The sequence below is a fragment of the Sciurus vulgaris genome (assembly GCF_902686455.1).
Source record: "Sciurus vulgaris genome assembly, chromosome: 1".
Classification (NCBI taxonomy): Eukaryota; Metazoa; Chordata; class Mammalia; order Rodentia; family Sciuridae; genus Sciurus; species Sciurus vulgaris.
The window spans coordinates 16089099-16106323 of NC_136461.1; the positions used below are offsets into that span (position 1 = coordinate 16089099).

Below are 17225 nucleotides of genomic sequence, written 5' to 3' on the forward strand. Positions count from 1 at the left end.
TTTCTCATACTAGACAAAGGTGCCAAAAACATGCAATGGAAAAAAGATAGCCTCTTCAACAAATGGTGCTGGGAAAACTGGAAATCCATATGCAGAATGAAACTAAACCCTTATCTCTCACCCTGCACAAAACTCAACTCAAAATGGATCAAGGACCCCAAATCAGACCAGAGACTCCGCATCTTTTAGAAGAAAAAGGAGGTCCAAATCTTCAACATGTCGGCTTAGGATCAGACTTCCTTAACATGACTCCCACAGCACAAAAAAATAAAAGCAAGAATCAATAACTGGGATAGATTCAAACTAAAAAGCTTTCTCTCAGCAAAGGAAACTATCAGCAATGTGAAGAGAGAACCTACAGAGTGGGAGAAAATCTTTGCCACTCATACTTCAGATAGAGCACTAATTTCCAGAATATATAAAGAACTCAAAAAACTCTACACCAAGAATACAAATAACCCAATGAACAAATGGCTAAGGAAATGAACAGACACTTCACAGAAGAAGATCTACAAGCAATCAACAGATATATGAAAAAATGTTCAACATCTCTAATAACAAGAGAAATGCAAATTAAAACTACTCTAAAATTCCATCTCACCCCAATTAGAATGGCAATTATCAAGAATACAAGCAACAATAGGTGTTGGAGAGGATGCGGGGAAAAAGGTACACTCATACATTGCTGGTGGGGCTGCAAATTAGTGCAGCCACTCTGGAAAGCAGTGTGGAGATTCCTCAGAAAACTTGGAATGGAACCACCATTTGACCCAGCTATCCCACTCCTTGGCCTATATCCAAAGGACTTAAAATCAGCACACTACAGAGATACAGCCACATCAGTGTTCATAGCTGCTCAATTCACAATAGCCAGATGGTGGAACCAACCTAGATGCCCTTCAATTGATGAATGGATAAAGAAACTGTGGTGTATATATATACACAATGGAATATTACTCAGCTATAAAGAATAATAAAATTATGGCGTTTGCAGGCAAATGGATGAAATTGGAGAATATCATGCTAAGTGAGATAAGCTAATTCCAAAAAACCAAAGGACGAATGATCTCACTGATAAGCAGATAATGATACATAATGGGAGGTGGGAGGGGGGCAAGAATGGAGGAAGGAGGGACTGTATAGAGGGAAAAGAGGGGTGGGAGGGATGGGGAGAAGGAAAATAACAGACTGAATCAAACACCATTACCCTATGTAAATGTATGATTACACAAATGGTATACCTCTACTTCACGTACAACCAGAGAAACAAGTTGTACCCCATTTGTTTACAATAATAAAAAATTAAATTAAATTAAAAATAAATAAAAATAAAAATTGGTGGTGGTGGTAGCGGTGCAGGATAAAATCAACTAAAACACTGGACAACAGTAACTTGTAAATCATACAGAGAGAAACCAGAACTCAAGTGCTCTAAAGATTCTGTATTGTTTGGGAAAAGGACAGTTACAATTAATTAATTTTACACATTATTAAAAATAGATATTAACCATTTATCTGATAAGGGACTAGTATTCAGAATATATAAAAAAAAACTACAACTCAACAACAGAACAGTTTTTTAAAAGGACCATGAATATAATAGATATTTCTCCAAAGAATATATACAAATGGTTGACAAACATATGAAATGATGCTCAGCACTGTTAATCATTAGGGAAATACAAATCAAAGTTGGCACATAACTCATTAGCTCCATTTAATATTTATTTATTGGTACTGGGGATTGAAGTCAGGGACACTGAACCACTGAGCCACATCCTCGGTTTTTTTATATTTAGAGACAGGGTCTCACTGAGTTGCTAAGTGCCTCACTAATCTGCTGAGGCAGGCTTTGAACTGCCGATCCTCCTACCTCAGTCTCCTGAGTTGCTGGGATTACAGGTGTGCACCACCATGCCGCCCACCATCCTTTTTATTTTTTATTTTGAGACAGGGTTTCACTAAGTTGCTTAAATAAAAAAATCTCAAGGACATCAAAAGGATAATAAAGGAATTTATGAACAACTCTCTGACCACAAAATTGATAATCTAGATAAAAATGGACTAATTCCTTGAAAATTACAATCTTTCTAAACTCCCATTAGACAATCTGAATAGAAGCATATCAAAGAAATTGAACCACTAATTAATAACTTTCAAAAGTAGAGTGTACAAGGTCCATACATGGGTTCATTGGTGAATACTACCACACATTTTGAGAGAAAATTTTCCCAATTTTCTACAATTTCTTCCAAAAGATAGAAGTAGTGGGAATAATTTTTAACTCATTCTATGAGTCCAGCATTACCCTAATAACCATACTGAAGACAATATAAGAAAACTATAGACCAATCTCTCACATAGATGCAAAGATATTCCACAAAATATCAGCAAATCAAACCAACAATGTATAAAAAGAATTATACTACCACAACCAATTAGGATTTATCTCAGATATGCAAGGTTGGCTCAACATTCATTACATCAATAGGTTAAAGATCAATAAGTTAAAAGAAAAATAACAGAATCATTACCAATAGATGCAGAAATTGTATTAATAACAACCAACATATATTCATCATAAAAACTCTCAGCAATCTGTAAATAAAGGAAAACTACCTCAGCAAAAAAACCTATAGCTAACATCATACTTAAAGATCAGTAACTCAAAAGTTTTCCTGCTAAGAGTAGGAACAAAGCAAGAATGAAGAATGTCCTCTCTCACCATTCCTTTCAATACTATTCCAGAAACCTAGCCAATGCAATAAGATAATAAAATAAAAGGGATACTGACTAGGAAGGAAGAAATAAAAGAGTCTGTTTACAGCTGACATGTCTATGCAGAAAATCCAAAAGAACAAAGGGGGCGGAAAAAAGCCACCTTGCAATCATAGCAAGGTTGCAGAAGAGGCTAATATATAAAAGTTGGTTGCATTCCCATATACCAGCAATGAACAAGTGGAATTTGAAGTTAAAAACATAATACCAGTTATACTAGTACTTCAAAAAAGAAATACTTAGGTATAAATATTTAAAAGTACAATATGTACACATATCTTACAGTGTTATGCAAACTACAAAATGCAAATGAAAAATGTCCAAGACAAATAAATACTAAGATATTTCACATTCATTGGTAGGAAGACTCAATATTGTCAAAATGTCAATTCTTTCCAACTTGACCTATAGATTCAACACAATCCCAATCAAAATCCCAACAAACTGTTTTGTAGATATCAACAAATTGATTCTAAAGGTTATATGGAGCCAGGCACAGTGGCGCACGCACACCTGTAATCCCAGTGGCTCAGGAGGCTGAGGCAGGAGGAATCCAAGTTCAAAGTCAGCCTCGATAACTTAACAAGAACCTAAGCAACACAGTGAGACCCTGTCTCTAAATCAAATACAAAACTGGGCTGGAGATGTGGCTCAGTGGTCAAGTGCCCCTGAGTTCAATCCCCAGTACCAAAAAAAAAAAGCTTATATCGAGAGAGGCAAAAGACCCAGAAGAGCCAACCCAATACTGAAGAACAACAAAGCCAGAGACACTATCCAGATTCAAATTCCTATTATAAAGCCATACTATTTAAGACATTGTATACTAGAGAAAGGATAGATCAATGGAACAAAATAGCTCAGAAATAGATCCATATAAATATAATCAACTAATCTTTGAGAAAAGAACAAAGGCAATTCAATGAAGCAAGGACAATCTTCTATAAAAAATGATGTTGAAACTGGACATCCATATGTGAGAGAGAGAGAGAGAATCTAGATAGGCCTTAAACCCTCCACAAAAGCACAAAAAGTCTCAAAATCAACTGTATACCTTGACTGTATACCTAAGTGAAAAATACAAAAACTATGAACTTCTAGAAAACAATACTTAGATGGCCTTGGGTATAGTGATTATTTTTAAAGATCCTAATTAAGGTATAAGGCATGAAACAGGACTTTAAAGAAAAAAAAAAAAATTGCTCTGCAACAAACATTGTCAACAGAATGAGAAGACAAGCCACAGACTGGGAGAAAACATTTGTAAAAGATATTTAACAAAAGATTATTGGCCAAAATAGGCAAATAACTCTTAAAACTCAACAAGAAGAAAATACAAGTTAAAAATGGGCAAAAGATCTACATAGACACCTTGCCAAAGAAGATATATAGGTGGCAAATAAGCATATGAAAAGAAGCTCAGCACCATATGTCATTTTGGAACTGTAAATTTAAAAAATGTAAGATACCACCATATAACTATTAAAATGAAGAAAATCCAAAACAATGACAACACCAAATGATGGTGAGGATGTGGAAATGCAAAATGTCCAACCACTTTTGAAGATAATTTGACAGTTTCTTACAAAACTAAACATTCTTATCATTGATCCAGCAGTTGGACTCCTTGTTATTTACCAAAATGAACTAAAAACTTACATCCACACAAAAATCTACATGTGAGTATTTACAGGAGCTTTACTTGAAATTGCCAAAACTGGGAAACAACTAAGACACCCTTCAGTGGGCAAAGGGATAAACTGATACATTCAGGTATGACGTACTTATTATTATTCAGTGCTAAAAAAAAATAAGTTATCAAGCCATGAAAAACTTGGAGGAACCTGAATGTGGACGGCATAAACTCATCAATCAAAAGACAGACTGGCAGACTGGATTAAACACACACACACACACACACACACACACACACACACACCAACAACAACAATATGCTGTCTTCAAAAGACTCACTTACTAGGAAAAGACATCCACAGACTGAGGGTGAAAGGTTGGGAAAAACATTACTTACATGGACTGCACAAACAAGCACAGTTTCAATCCTCATATCAGACAAAGCGGACTTGAAACCAAAGTTAGTCAGAAGGATAAAGAAGGACATTTCCTACTGCTTAAGGGAATCATACACCAACGAGACATAACAATAGTAAATATATAAGCCCCAAACAATGGAGCATCTACGTATAAACCCTTCTCAATTTCAAGAATCAAACAGACCACAACACAATCATACCAGGTGACTTTAACGCACCTCTCTCACAAAAACTAAACAAAGAAACTACAGAATTAAATAATACAATGATTTAGACTTAACAACATATACTGAATATTTCATCTATCAAAACTACCCAAATCTAAGGAATGAAATGGAAAATCAACTACAAGAGGCTTATAGGACCTCAATGAAATGGAAAATCAACTACAAGAGGCTTAGCAGACCTACACCAAGGCACCTTATTATTATTATTATTATGAGAATGACTAACATCTCTTGCAATTAGAGAAATGCAAATCAAAACTACTCTAAAATTTCATCTCACTCCAGTCAGAATGGCAATTATCAAGAACATAAGTAATAATAAGTGTTGGCGAGGATGTGGGGAAAAAGGTACACTCATACATTGCTGACGGGACTGCAGATTGGTGCAACCATTATGGAAAGCAGTATGGAGACTCCTCAGAAAATCAGAACGGAACTACCATTTGACCCAGCTATCCCACTCCTTGGTTTATATCCAAAAGACTTAAAATCAGCATACTACAGTGATGAAGCCACATCAATATTTACAGCAGCTTAATTCACAATAGCTAAACCATGGAACCATCCTAGATGCCTTTCAACACATAAATGGATAAAGAAAATGTGGTACATATTCATAATGGGAATATTATTACTCAGCCTTAAAGAAGAATGAAATAATGGCACTTACAGGTAAATGGATGGAACTAGAGACTATCATGCTAAGTGAAATAAGTCAATCCCAAAAAACCAAAGGCCAAATGTTTTCTCTGATAAACAGATGCTGATCCATAGTAGGGAGTGGGTAGGGAAGAACGAAGGAATTTTGGATTATGTACAGGGGACTGAGAAAAGGGGTGGGGTGGTGGGGATGGGAAGGACAGTAGAATGAGACAGACATTATTACCCTATATACATATATGATTACATTACTGGTGTGATTCAGCACAATGTACAGTCAGAGGAATGAGAAGTTATGCTCCATTGGTGTACAATGTTTCATAATGCATTCTACTGTCATGTACAACCAATTAGAACAAAATTATTTTTTAAAAAAAAGTTCAGTTCAGGACATATTAATTATCTGTATCAACCATTCAGACAGAGACATTAAAGAGACCACTGTATATGGAGATCAATCATTCAGAGACATTAAAGAAGCCACTATATGGAGGTCAGTATGGACTGAAGATATAAATCTGTGAGTCAGCTGGGCACGGTGGTGCACACCTAAATCCCAGCATCTTGCGAGACTGAGGCAGAAGGATCACAAGTTCAAAGCCAGCCTCAGCAACTTATCGAGGCCCTAAGCAACTCAGTGAGACCCTGTCTCTAAATAAAATACAAAAGAGGGCTGGAGATGTGGCTATGTGCTTAAGCAACCCTGGGTTCAATTCCCAGTACCAAAAAAATCTGTGCATCAACAATAAGCAAATGATTTATGTAGCCATGATCTGGATGAGTTTGCCAAGGAACTGAGTGAATACAGTAAAAACAAGAAGTCACAGGTCTGAGCCCCAAGGGGGTCAATATTTTTTTACTGGTAGAGATGTAGAGTAACTAGTAAAAGAGACAAAGCAAAGTCAGTGAAGTAGACAGAAAACTGGGGAAAGTATATAGCATCATGGAAGCCTAGCCAAGAAAGTACTACAGAAAGGAATGATCAACTCTGTCAAGTGACAGTGACTGGAAGAGAGAAAAAATTGAGGCAAAGGTGTCATGAGGATCACCTGCAAGCACCTGAAAGCACAATGAACTGGGACTAAGAGTGTAGCTCAGAGGTAGAATGCTTGGCATGTGTGAGGCCCTACCTTCCATTCCTAACACCTCAGGGGAAAAAACATAAACCAGTAACAGTGTTGGAAACAGTGACATTAAAATAGAATGAAGTCATTGAGAAATTAGGGACAGTGACCCAGAAGATGACAGCAATAATAAGGGCACTGGATGATATAGTCTGATAAGATTAGGTTCAAAACTAGCAGAAAAGAGAGAAGGAACACAGAGCCACAAGAGAAACCACTATCATTTGAGGGAAGAGTTTATGCCGACAATAATTCAATCAGAAAGCCCAGAACAAAAGAAAAGCAAATAAAAGCGGAAATGCCAAGTGCCAATCCTCAAGATCATGTCCGTGTGTGCTGGCTGCACTTTAAGCCCGGAGACACCAGGTGGAGCACAAGCGCAGCTCTTAGAAAACAGCAAGGCCTGGGGCCCTGGAAATAACTGACCCAGGCTCTCTCCTGCCTCCACCTCACCTCTTGCCCTCCCTGTGATGATCTCTCCCTATCACTCTGCTTCTCTGAGTATATCTTTCCTTTCTCACCTTTGCTTCTTTCACTCTCTGTCCCTTCTTCTTTCCCCATTCTCTGTGCTTCCTCATTTTCCAAAAATGGAGAATAACTTGTTTGCATATTTATATAAAGAAATGTGTTCCCTTATTCCCATCACAACTCCTAATTTGAGTGCAACATACAAAACTCTTGCCTTTAGCCTTCTGCCTAGTGGCACCGGAAAAGCCAGACCAATTTATACACAGAGTGGAGGGGTGGAGCTGAACTAAGCATGGGCCATAAACCAATTTTAAATGAGTAGAAAGACAAAGGATTTATATTGGCACAACAGTTATTAGAAGACAAATGGCATATGATGTGTCTACAAAGTGCTTTAAAACTGCATATCCTTGTAAATATGTCTTAAAACCACTAAATTATATCTTAATAAAGCTATTTACAAAAAAAAAAAAAAAAAACAGGCCAAGAGGTGCACACGTGTATCCAAGCTCACTCCTCAGAGGCTGAGGCAGGAGGATCACTTGTGTCCAGGAGTTCATACCAGCCTGACAACACAGTAAGACTTGTCTCAAAATTAAAACAAAACAAAAACCCCCAGTTTATCCTCCACCTGAAACATTCCCCTCAACACATCTCCTTTAAACTAGTTGATCCTAGAGTTTTCATGAACAATTCCTTCTTCAAAAGAAGGAAATGTTGAACTTTAGTACAACCCCATCTAAAGTTATCATTATTCTGAGTTAGAAGAGTCCAGTTTTATTGATTTGGCATTTAGTGCCAATTCTAAGTATTCTGTTCAAGACTCTTAAGTAATGAGAATCAACCAGCATAACGTGAGGAATGAAAAGGCTAAACCTGGTAAAAATATATTAAATCTCGGAACTATGAAGAGAAAGCAGGTATTATACAGGTAGCTAAAGATCATTTAGCAGCCAGACACAGTGTCATACTGCTCCTCTACTTTAAATCCTTTGAAGGTCCTTATTGCTCTCAGGATAAAGTCCAAACTCCAAAAATGGCACAGGAAGCCATTCATGCCTGGGTCCTACCTCTTTGGCCTGGCCTTCAACTGCACCAGCTCTGCATTCTTGTACTCTCTCACCTCTGGGTGGGACGCTTCATTCCTTATTTCTTCACATCCCACTTTAGATGAGCTGCTGCAGCACCTCCTTTCTGAGGTCCCAGGATCAGGGCCTCTCTTGCTTTTAGTCTTCTGTATCCATCCCATCACTGCATTTATGAAAATGTACTGAAGTCTTATTTATTCACTTTATCTTCCCAGCGCGACTGCTTATTCACCACTGTATTCGCAGTACCCAGCAGGAAGCCTAGCACATAATAAATGCTTTCAATTTGATGAATGAATGGCTGGATGAGTTTCCTAATTATTAAATGGTTGATCAGCCCCTTGGCACAGACCATTAACAGAAAATATTTAAAATAATGTCAAGGAACTGCTCATGGATTACAAAGGAAAAAACTGTTGGCAAGAATGGATAGAGACAGCACAGAACAGATCCTGTGGGAATGTTCTGAAAGATTCCACCCTGTACCACTTGCACTGAATAAAGCCCCCTTCTAGCTTACAGATCTATGCTGTGGAAACAGGACAAAAAGAACAAAACCACAGCACTCTCTCAATAACCTCCAGCTGTAGTTATTGGACCAAGTGTCAAATAAGAAGCAGAAAATATTTCTGGATCTTCCTCCACTCCTTAAAATGGAATTTCAGAACAAAGGTAGCTAAAGATCATTTAGCAGCCAGACCCAGTGGCACCTTCCTGTAATCCTAGCAACATGGGAGGCTGAGGCAGGAGAATCACAAATTCAAGGCCAACCTCAACAATTTAGTGAGACCCTGCCTCAAAAAATATAAAGGGCTGAGGATGTAGCTCAGTGGTAGAGCACTTCTGGATTCAACCCCCAATACTGCAAATAATAATAACATAAAAATATTAAAAATCACTTAGTCCACTAGTTTTCAAACTGGACTCTGCAAACCCCTTCAGGGTAACTCCTGAGGGAAATAAAACAGGGGAGAAGGTTTAAGCAGGCTAAGCCATAGGGTTTTTCTCACTTAAGTCAACCAAAGCAACTGATTTTTCACTTCTTACTTTACTGGGTTACTCACATATGATTGTATAGAAGAAAGAGTTCTATAGCTTTTATGTAAAATAAAACCATCTATTTGGCCCAATAAAAACTTACTTTAAAAATGAGGAAACAAACTCAGAAGTAGATACTATTATTTCTCCAACAATTTAGCAAAGCCAAAGATTTCAGTAGTCTTCTCTCATATCCAGTATTCTTCCCATTATACAAAATCACCTCTATAAAGTCTTCAACATTTTTATAAATGAGGAATTCTCAACCAGGTTTGGTAGCACACACCTGTAATCCCAGCTACTCGGGAGGCTGAAAGAAGAGAATCAAAAGATCGATGGTCACCCTGGGCAACTTAGCAAGACCCTATCTCAAAATAAAAATTTTAAAAGGGCTGGAGATGTAGCTCAGTGGCCCAGTGGCAGAGCACCCTTGGGTTCAATACCTATTACCACAAAAAAAGCGAGGATTTCTGTGTACTACACTCTAATTACACACATACTAGTAACAACAAAGGTATAAATGAACAGATAGAACTACAAACTAAGTGCTACTATACACCAGGGCAATACATTAAGTATCTCATATAACAGTTTCTCCAGGAATCCCAGGTCCACTGTTTACTATATATGTTCTTAGATTATTTCTCTGTGTCACATCCATACAATGACAATATGGCAATCCTTGGGCATATACAGGGCCTAACAGAATAAACCGTACGTAAGTCACGATAACAGTAGCTATTATTACTATTACTCTATTCAGCCTGTACAATAATGTTATGGGGCCCTTCAAACTTGCCCCAGGTCACACAGCTAGTAGGAAGGATAACCAGTAGGGAATACAGGTCTAGTTCCAAAGTTCATAACACTACACTGTGTAATATTCATGGTTCTTCTCTATGTCTCAGAGTTCCTTCCCCTGAAAACACAAAACAATATCAATCCAACCAACCTCCATAGTAACACCAAGAAATAGTCAATGAACTTATTTGAAAAGTCCTATGAATCCTTAAGGTAAGTTGGTGAATTGCACCAGGCAGACTCTTCCTAAATAGCAACTTGTTAAGATTATTCTTTCTATCCAAAGTAAACAAGGGAATAGATCAGAATAGGGTTAGGATGCCACTTATCTTTTGAGTCTAAGCAGAGTCAGAGAAAGGCTTTGCTGCCTCCAGGACCATCCACAAGGGAAGAGGTAGACTCCTTTCTTCCTAGTACCTTCCTCACTCCCTGAAAAAATTCATTATTTAGCAGATATTTCGGGAATATCTATGATACACCCAGCATTTTGCAAAGTGCTAGAATGAGAAAATCAAGACCTCCCCCTTGCCTTTCTGGAATCAGAAGACATAGGCAATTACAAAGCAACGACAAAGAAGCTTTGCCTCCCGCCTCACGTAACATAGCGCACATCCTTCTGCTTCCTGCCTTCTTACCCAGCCTATTTTTGTTTAGCACATTTTACCACCATACATACACACTAGAAGGTGGCACCTGGGAAGAAAACTGCATTACCTCGGATAATCACAGGAAAGTAAAGAAAGGGAAGGACAGCCTCATCTCTTAATGCCAACTTCTCTCACACCCGTGTCTTGCTCAGTTCCAATTCAGCTAGGAAGATGGCAATGATCTTTCATGTGGGGCTCATTTCTGCCAAAGTTCTTGAACTTGGTTCCAAGTGGTGCTATCCAGAATTTTAGAAACTGGCTCTTCTTCCTGTCCTGGCAGTTCAGGAAGGTCTGAAGTAGAACATAATCAAGCCTGCCCTGCCCCTTCTCCCAGCACAGCTGCCATGATTTACTTCCTGTTCCTAATAATCATTTAAAGCAGGAGTCGGCCAACTTCTCTCGTTTGATATATAAGTATACAACCTTAGGACTGAGGTCTCTGTCTCAACAACTCATCGCTGACATGGTAGTGTGAAGCAGCCATACATAATATACAAGTCAATGAACATAGTGTGTTTCAATTAAACTTTATTTACAAAATCAAGTAGGAGGACTGCAGGCCAGAGTTTGAGTTTGCTATCTGCTCTTCAGGAAAATCAGAGTGCTATTTTTAAATAGCTTAATTTTGACCACATCTAATTACCCATTTTAAAACCTTAGGCCATCTAAGCATATCTCACTACCACTTCTTGAGGGTTCTATTTAATTCTAGGCTTCAGTGACTTTTCTAGAATCAAAAACTCATGTATTTTGGACATGCAAATTTCAGGGTTAGTAGCTTAACTAACATTGAGATTCTTCGGATTGGGAAGGATTTAGAGATCATCTGACTCAACCTCCAATTCAGTGCAGAAGTTATCAAGCAAAAGTAGTCATTCGACTCCTGTTCAAACACTTCTAATGACAGAAAGGACATTCACTTCCCTCCGGGACAACTTACTCCAACTTTGGACAGCTCTATGGTTAGACACTTTACTTGTTTTTCTTCTTAGCACATTTAGCCACCTGATTACTTGTGAATTTGTTTACTGCCTGCCTCTTTTACCAGAATGTAAGATCTGTGCAGTAAGGAATGCAGTCTTTTGTGTTTGTGATCCTTTGTACTGTTCTATTCCCAGCCCCCAAACAGCACCTGGTACATGGTGGGTATAAAATAATTGCTTATAGTAAAGAAGTGGGGGAAATGATGCATTTGAGAAACTTAAAGTAAGTCAGCCTGGCTGACATGAGAGGCACAAGAGGAGGGGAAAGTAAATACCTGATAAAGTTTGAGTGGTTGATTTGAGGCCCTTGAAACCTCAGAGCAAGTGCAAAGGCTAAGGTTGTAATGTTAAGGAACACTTAGAACTTCCTCATCTCCCTTCTGCCCATTCTTCTGAGCCTCCACTGTGCCATTCTGATGAACATCTTTTCTTAAGCCCTTTCAAACTGTGCCCCCCCAAAGAAATGCACCACCCTAAATTTTGTAAATACTTCTATCACTGCACCCGTGACACTTACTTCATGTATTTGTCTTCCTCTACTGGGCTCTCAGCTCTGAGAGCAGGGGCTGTGCTACCTTCCTTTTACTGTCCTGAACACTAAACAAATGTAATGTTTTAATGTGGGAACCTTAAAAAATGTTTGGTAAGAAAATGAAGATAATAGTTTTACTGTATTCTGTATTAGCCAAACTACATTTAGGGGATTGTTTTCAGATCAGGGTACTACATCTACGAAACATTCTTAGCCTTTATGTCTAAGGCTGCAAACACAAATATCACAGAGATCAGGACAGTAAAATAAGCAAATGTCAGGGGCCTAACAGGACTGCGGCTAAGAGGGGAGATTGGCCCCTACTTTCATATGAAATCTCTTAAATGTAGCCAACAAACTCAAGTTCAAAAAAAGAAGAAAAAAATTTTAAAAACACCATCATGTAGGTCCTCTAAAGCACATTGATATACCTTCAAATAGATATGGGGAGCAAATTTGGAACCTGTTTTGAACAAAGGAATTTAAATATGAAGTAACACAATCAGAACTGCATTCTGAAAGACCATTGGCTAGGATAACATAGAGGCAATTTTAACAGTCTAGGCAAGAGATACAATATGGGAACCAGGTGTGGTGGCGAAACCCTGTAATACCAGCGGATAGGGAGGCTGAAGCAGGAGGACTGCAAGTTCATAAGCCAGTCTCAGCAAAAGTGAGTGCTAAGCAACTAGGTGAGACCCTGTCTCTAAATGAAATACAAAGTAGGTCTGGGATGTGGCTCAGTGGCTGAACGCCCCCGAGTTCAATCCCCAGTACCAAAAAAATGAGAGAGAGAGAGAGGAGACAAGAGAGAAGATTGGAGGGAGGGAGGGAGGGGAGATATGGGCCAGAGAGAGAGAGAGAGAGAGAGAGAGAGAGAGAGAGAGATGAGCCTGAACCAGGGCAGTTGTGATGAGGTAAAGAACTAGAGGTGGATTTGAAAGATGATCTGGTCTATCCAGTTCTAATAATGAAGCCCAAGACTGAAAAAGCTAATCTGGTAGTCACACTACCAGCTTTGTAGGTTCATATTGCTTTTTTTCCCTCAAACTGTTAGATTTAGTTAATTTTAAAATAAATAACTTTACTTCTTATTTCTTTTGCAGACAATATGGTATAATGATTAAAGATTATTAGTCTCTGGAGCCAGAAAGCCTAAATGCAAATCCTGACTTTACTAACTTACTAGCTATATGACCTTGGGTAAGTCACTTGACTTGTCTATGCTATGATACTACCTTTAGGGTTATGTAAGTGTAAATTAGTTATATGGTGTATATATAGACTAGTGCTTAAAGCAGTACCCGAGTCATATAAAGTATCATATAAGTTTTAGCTGAAATTATTGTTTTATATTTTAACTTCTTAGTTTTAATCCATTATCAAAATATTTTCTACTCTAGCTTATAAACATTAATATTTATAAATCTGATATGCATGTCTTATCTATATCTTCATCTAAGTTGACACTGAAATTTTTAAAGAAAATATAACCAAGAATAACCCCCTAGAATGTCACTAAAAAAATGCTTCTCTAGATAAACCCCTATCCATGAATTGGTATTACAACACCTGCATGCAAGTGTTCAATCAGCTCCAAAGCCAGGTCCACATTTTATGCTGGATTCACATGAGAAAACACTATTAAATACCTGACTTTAGCATTCAGGACACATTAGCTTTATAGCATATTCTTCCTTACCCTGCACACTAGGAAACATTTCAAAAATGAAATGCCCTGACCTCTTTCTATACGTATCTCAAAGTACAATATAGTAATCCTCTCTATACAGTGAGATTTTTGCTTTGCTTTGGCCTACCATTATTATCTTTCCACAATGAAATTGTACTAATTTTATAGTTTAAATAAAATCATGGCAAACCTTAAAGAAAAAAAAAAATTGTTATTAGTTAGCAGAACTAACTTAGTAAACACAAGCTGCCTTTCTAGGGATCACTGTGTTCTCATTTTTGCTTAATCGATTTTAAAATTTTACCAGGAATCACTGTCAAGTTTCCAATGACACCCTCAAGCTCCCAAATCAAACATCATTATAGGGAGAATCAAAATTTGACTCTGTCTTCAAAATATGTCCAAAATTCATTACTTTCTGGATAACCAATACCACCCCCTAGTCCAAACTACTGATTACTGTAAAAACTTCCTAACTGGTCTCCCCTCTACCATTGCTGGCCTTTCCTCACCCTCCATAGTCTATTTTTGTACCACAATCAGGATAAGTCTAAAAACATGTCAGATCACGTCACTCCTCTGCTCTAAACTCTCTGGTAGATCCCAACTCATTTAGAATAAAATTCACTCCAAAGGTGTCACCCTGTCAGGCTGTTCATGATCTTAGGCTGTCATTCTTTCCTTATCTCCGATTGTTCTTTCCTTACTGTTCTTCTCCAGTCATATGGCTTACCCATGGGTCTTTGAGACATGGTAAGTCAGCTCACACCTTAGGGATTTTACACCTGTCAGTCCCTTTGCCTCAGATGCTTTTCTCCCAGATATTTCCCTGGTTGGACTTCTCACGTCTTTCAGATCTTAAAATTTCATCATCAGACACCTTCTTTGGTACCTTATAAAAAGCAGCAATCCCTTCAAGATGCCTATCACTATCACCTCACCCTTTTTTCTTTTTAACACAATCACCTGTGGATGTCATTTATGAATCTACTTATATCTGGCTAGTCATTTATGTTTCTATCCATTAGCATATAATGACAAGGACTTTTTCTATTTTATTTATTGTTGTATAATAGGTTCCAAGAATTGTGCTAGGTTTGTAGTAAGTGGTCAATTTCTATAGTCAGAACATCAGTCCAGTATAGAAAATAAGATATATAAATAGGTAAGTATAAGTTTGTCAATAAAAATGATTGTTTTTTTCCCCAAATTTCACCATATATATATACTACTCCCACAACAGATTGTGCCTATTTCCTACAAGGGGTTGACATGAAAGTGAGAGGTCTATTGAGATTTCTTCCTTACGTCCAGTCACTCCTTTGACTGGTTCCCATTTTCCAGACTCAGCCTTGGTTTCCCCATTGCTTTACTTCCCTCCAAAGAACCTTTCTCTATCCTCTAGCTGCCAGTGGCAACCAAGGCCACTATTCCTCAGCTACTCACTGCTCAAAGGTCTCCCTTCTCTCAGTCCTATTTCTCTAGTGTTCTCCACTGCCCTGGTGGACACCAGCCAATAAAGTAGTGGCACATGAAATCCTGAAAGGGCCAGAAAAAGAAACTAATTGTTGGTCAAAAGTTTTTTTAATCTGTTTATTTTGAGAGGCTTTTTAAAGGTTAAGTCAGTTACTATCTCAATCAAAAAAGTAACTTTCTTAAAAGGAAAACACTAGAAGACTGGGGATTTGGCTCAGTCAAAGGCCTCACGGTTTAAACCTTTGTACCATAAAAACAAAAGGAAAATGTAAATGATAATAGCACTGTCTGTGAGATCTAGTTCTATCATTCACTATCTGTGTGAACTTGGAGAAGTTATTTATCCTCTCTAAGATCATTTCCTTATGGTAATGATAACAGCACTAAATGGAACCTTACAGGTTGGAGTTATTATTAAGGGAGATAATGTATATCAAGTAGGGCAGTGCCTCACATTCAGTAAATATTCAATAAATGGCAGTTTAGGACTGTTTCTTAAGGCCGTCAACTTCCACAAGATTTTTATCCTCATCAGGTTGGTTGATTGAATGAAGAAGAAAATAAGTGAAGTACTTAGCCTAGTGTTTGTTTCACAACAGGTCATCAACAAATACCGACTTTCCTCCCTTCCCTTGTGGTAGTAAAAATTTGTAGAGGATTCAGAAACCACCCAATTCTACTGTTGTGCTCAGACTTAATGGTTCAACATACTTACCATTTAGGAAATTAAAGTTTTCTGTCAGTCTTCTGGCTGCTCCCCTAATGTTTATAATCTTGGAAACAGCCACTATCTTTCAATGGTAATTGCTCTTGTCCTGGATAGAATATAAAAAGGAAGGAAGAGACAGGTAAATCACATCAAGGCTGAGCTGACCCAAAGACCTTCACATGTAGGACAGTGTCAGAAGAAAGACAAGAGCTGAGTCTACATCTTGACCATGAAGGAAGCTGGCTATGTCTCTCAAGAGAGAGAGGGGAGTGCCCCAGAACACTTCCCCTTTCCTATCAGATGATATGGTCCCAGGGCCAAACTGTCTTTCCTTAAATTAACAGACCTATATATACACCAGTAGTCTAAACATTTATATGACATCTTACAGCTGCGAAGCATCTCAGAAATCAATAAATGCCCTTTTAGTAAGGGAAAAAAGTGAAGCGTGGAAAGGGTGAGTCATACAATTACTTGGGGGTAAAGTTAGGATTCTACTAAAAATAAGATGTTCTGGAAAATGGGTAAGAAAAAATAACTTATCTGTAGAGTATCTACTACATTCTGGGCACTATGCTTTATATAAGTCAATAATGTGATAATGTTATCCCTACCTTATGCATAAAGAATCTAAATTCCAAGAAGTCAGGTGACTTGTCCAAGTCTTATAACTTGCCTAATAAACGGCAGTCAGGATTTAAACCCAAGTCTTGCTGACTACAAAAGTCCCTTTACATGCTGACTCTCATTTTGCTGCTGCTTTCAGTACTCAAAAGGGACCTGAACCACCAGATATCAATTAGAGCCTCTCTGTGTGCAACCTTACCTCCAGTTTTATCAAGAGCAGCCACCTACAGGAGAGCTGAATCTTACCACTAAATTGGAGAAGCATTACTAGAGATGGGAGATCTGGGTCAAATCTTCCTGTCTATGCTGGTCCTGAGGAAGAA

At 38.0% G+C, this 17225-nt stretch overlaps 1 protein-coding gene across 8 annotated transcripts in view; it reads right to left on the reverse strand.

Annotated features, from left to right (window-relative positions):
• LUZP1 (leucine zipper protein 1) overlaps positions 1–17225 on the reverse strand; it is a 96125-nt gene that overhangs the window by 15135 nt on the left and 63765 nt on the right. For 3 of the 8 annotated variants that reach the window (XM_079147921.1, XM_079147919.1, XM_079147918.1), the window contains one exon: positions 16282–16381. The exons of 4 other annotated variants lie outside the window; for them this stretch is intronic. The gene's annotated coding sequence lies outside the window, so the exon portion shown is untranslated. Of the gene's footprint in view, positions 1–16281; positions 16382–17101; positions 17117–17225 lie in introns of those variants that run through there. One more of the 8 variants, XM_079147917.1, reaches the window with a different exon arrangement.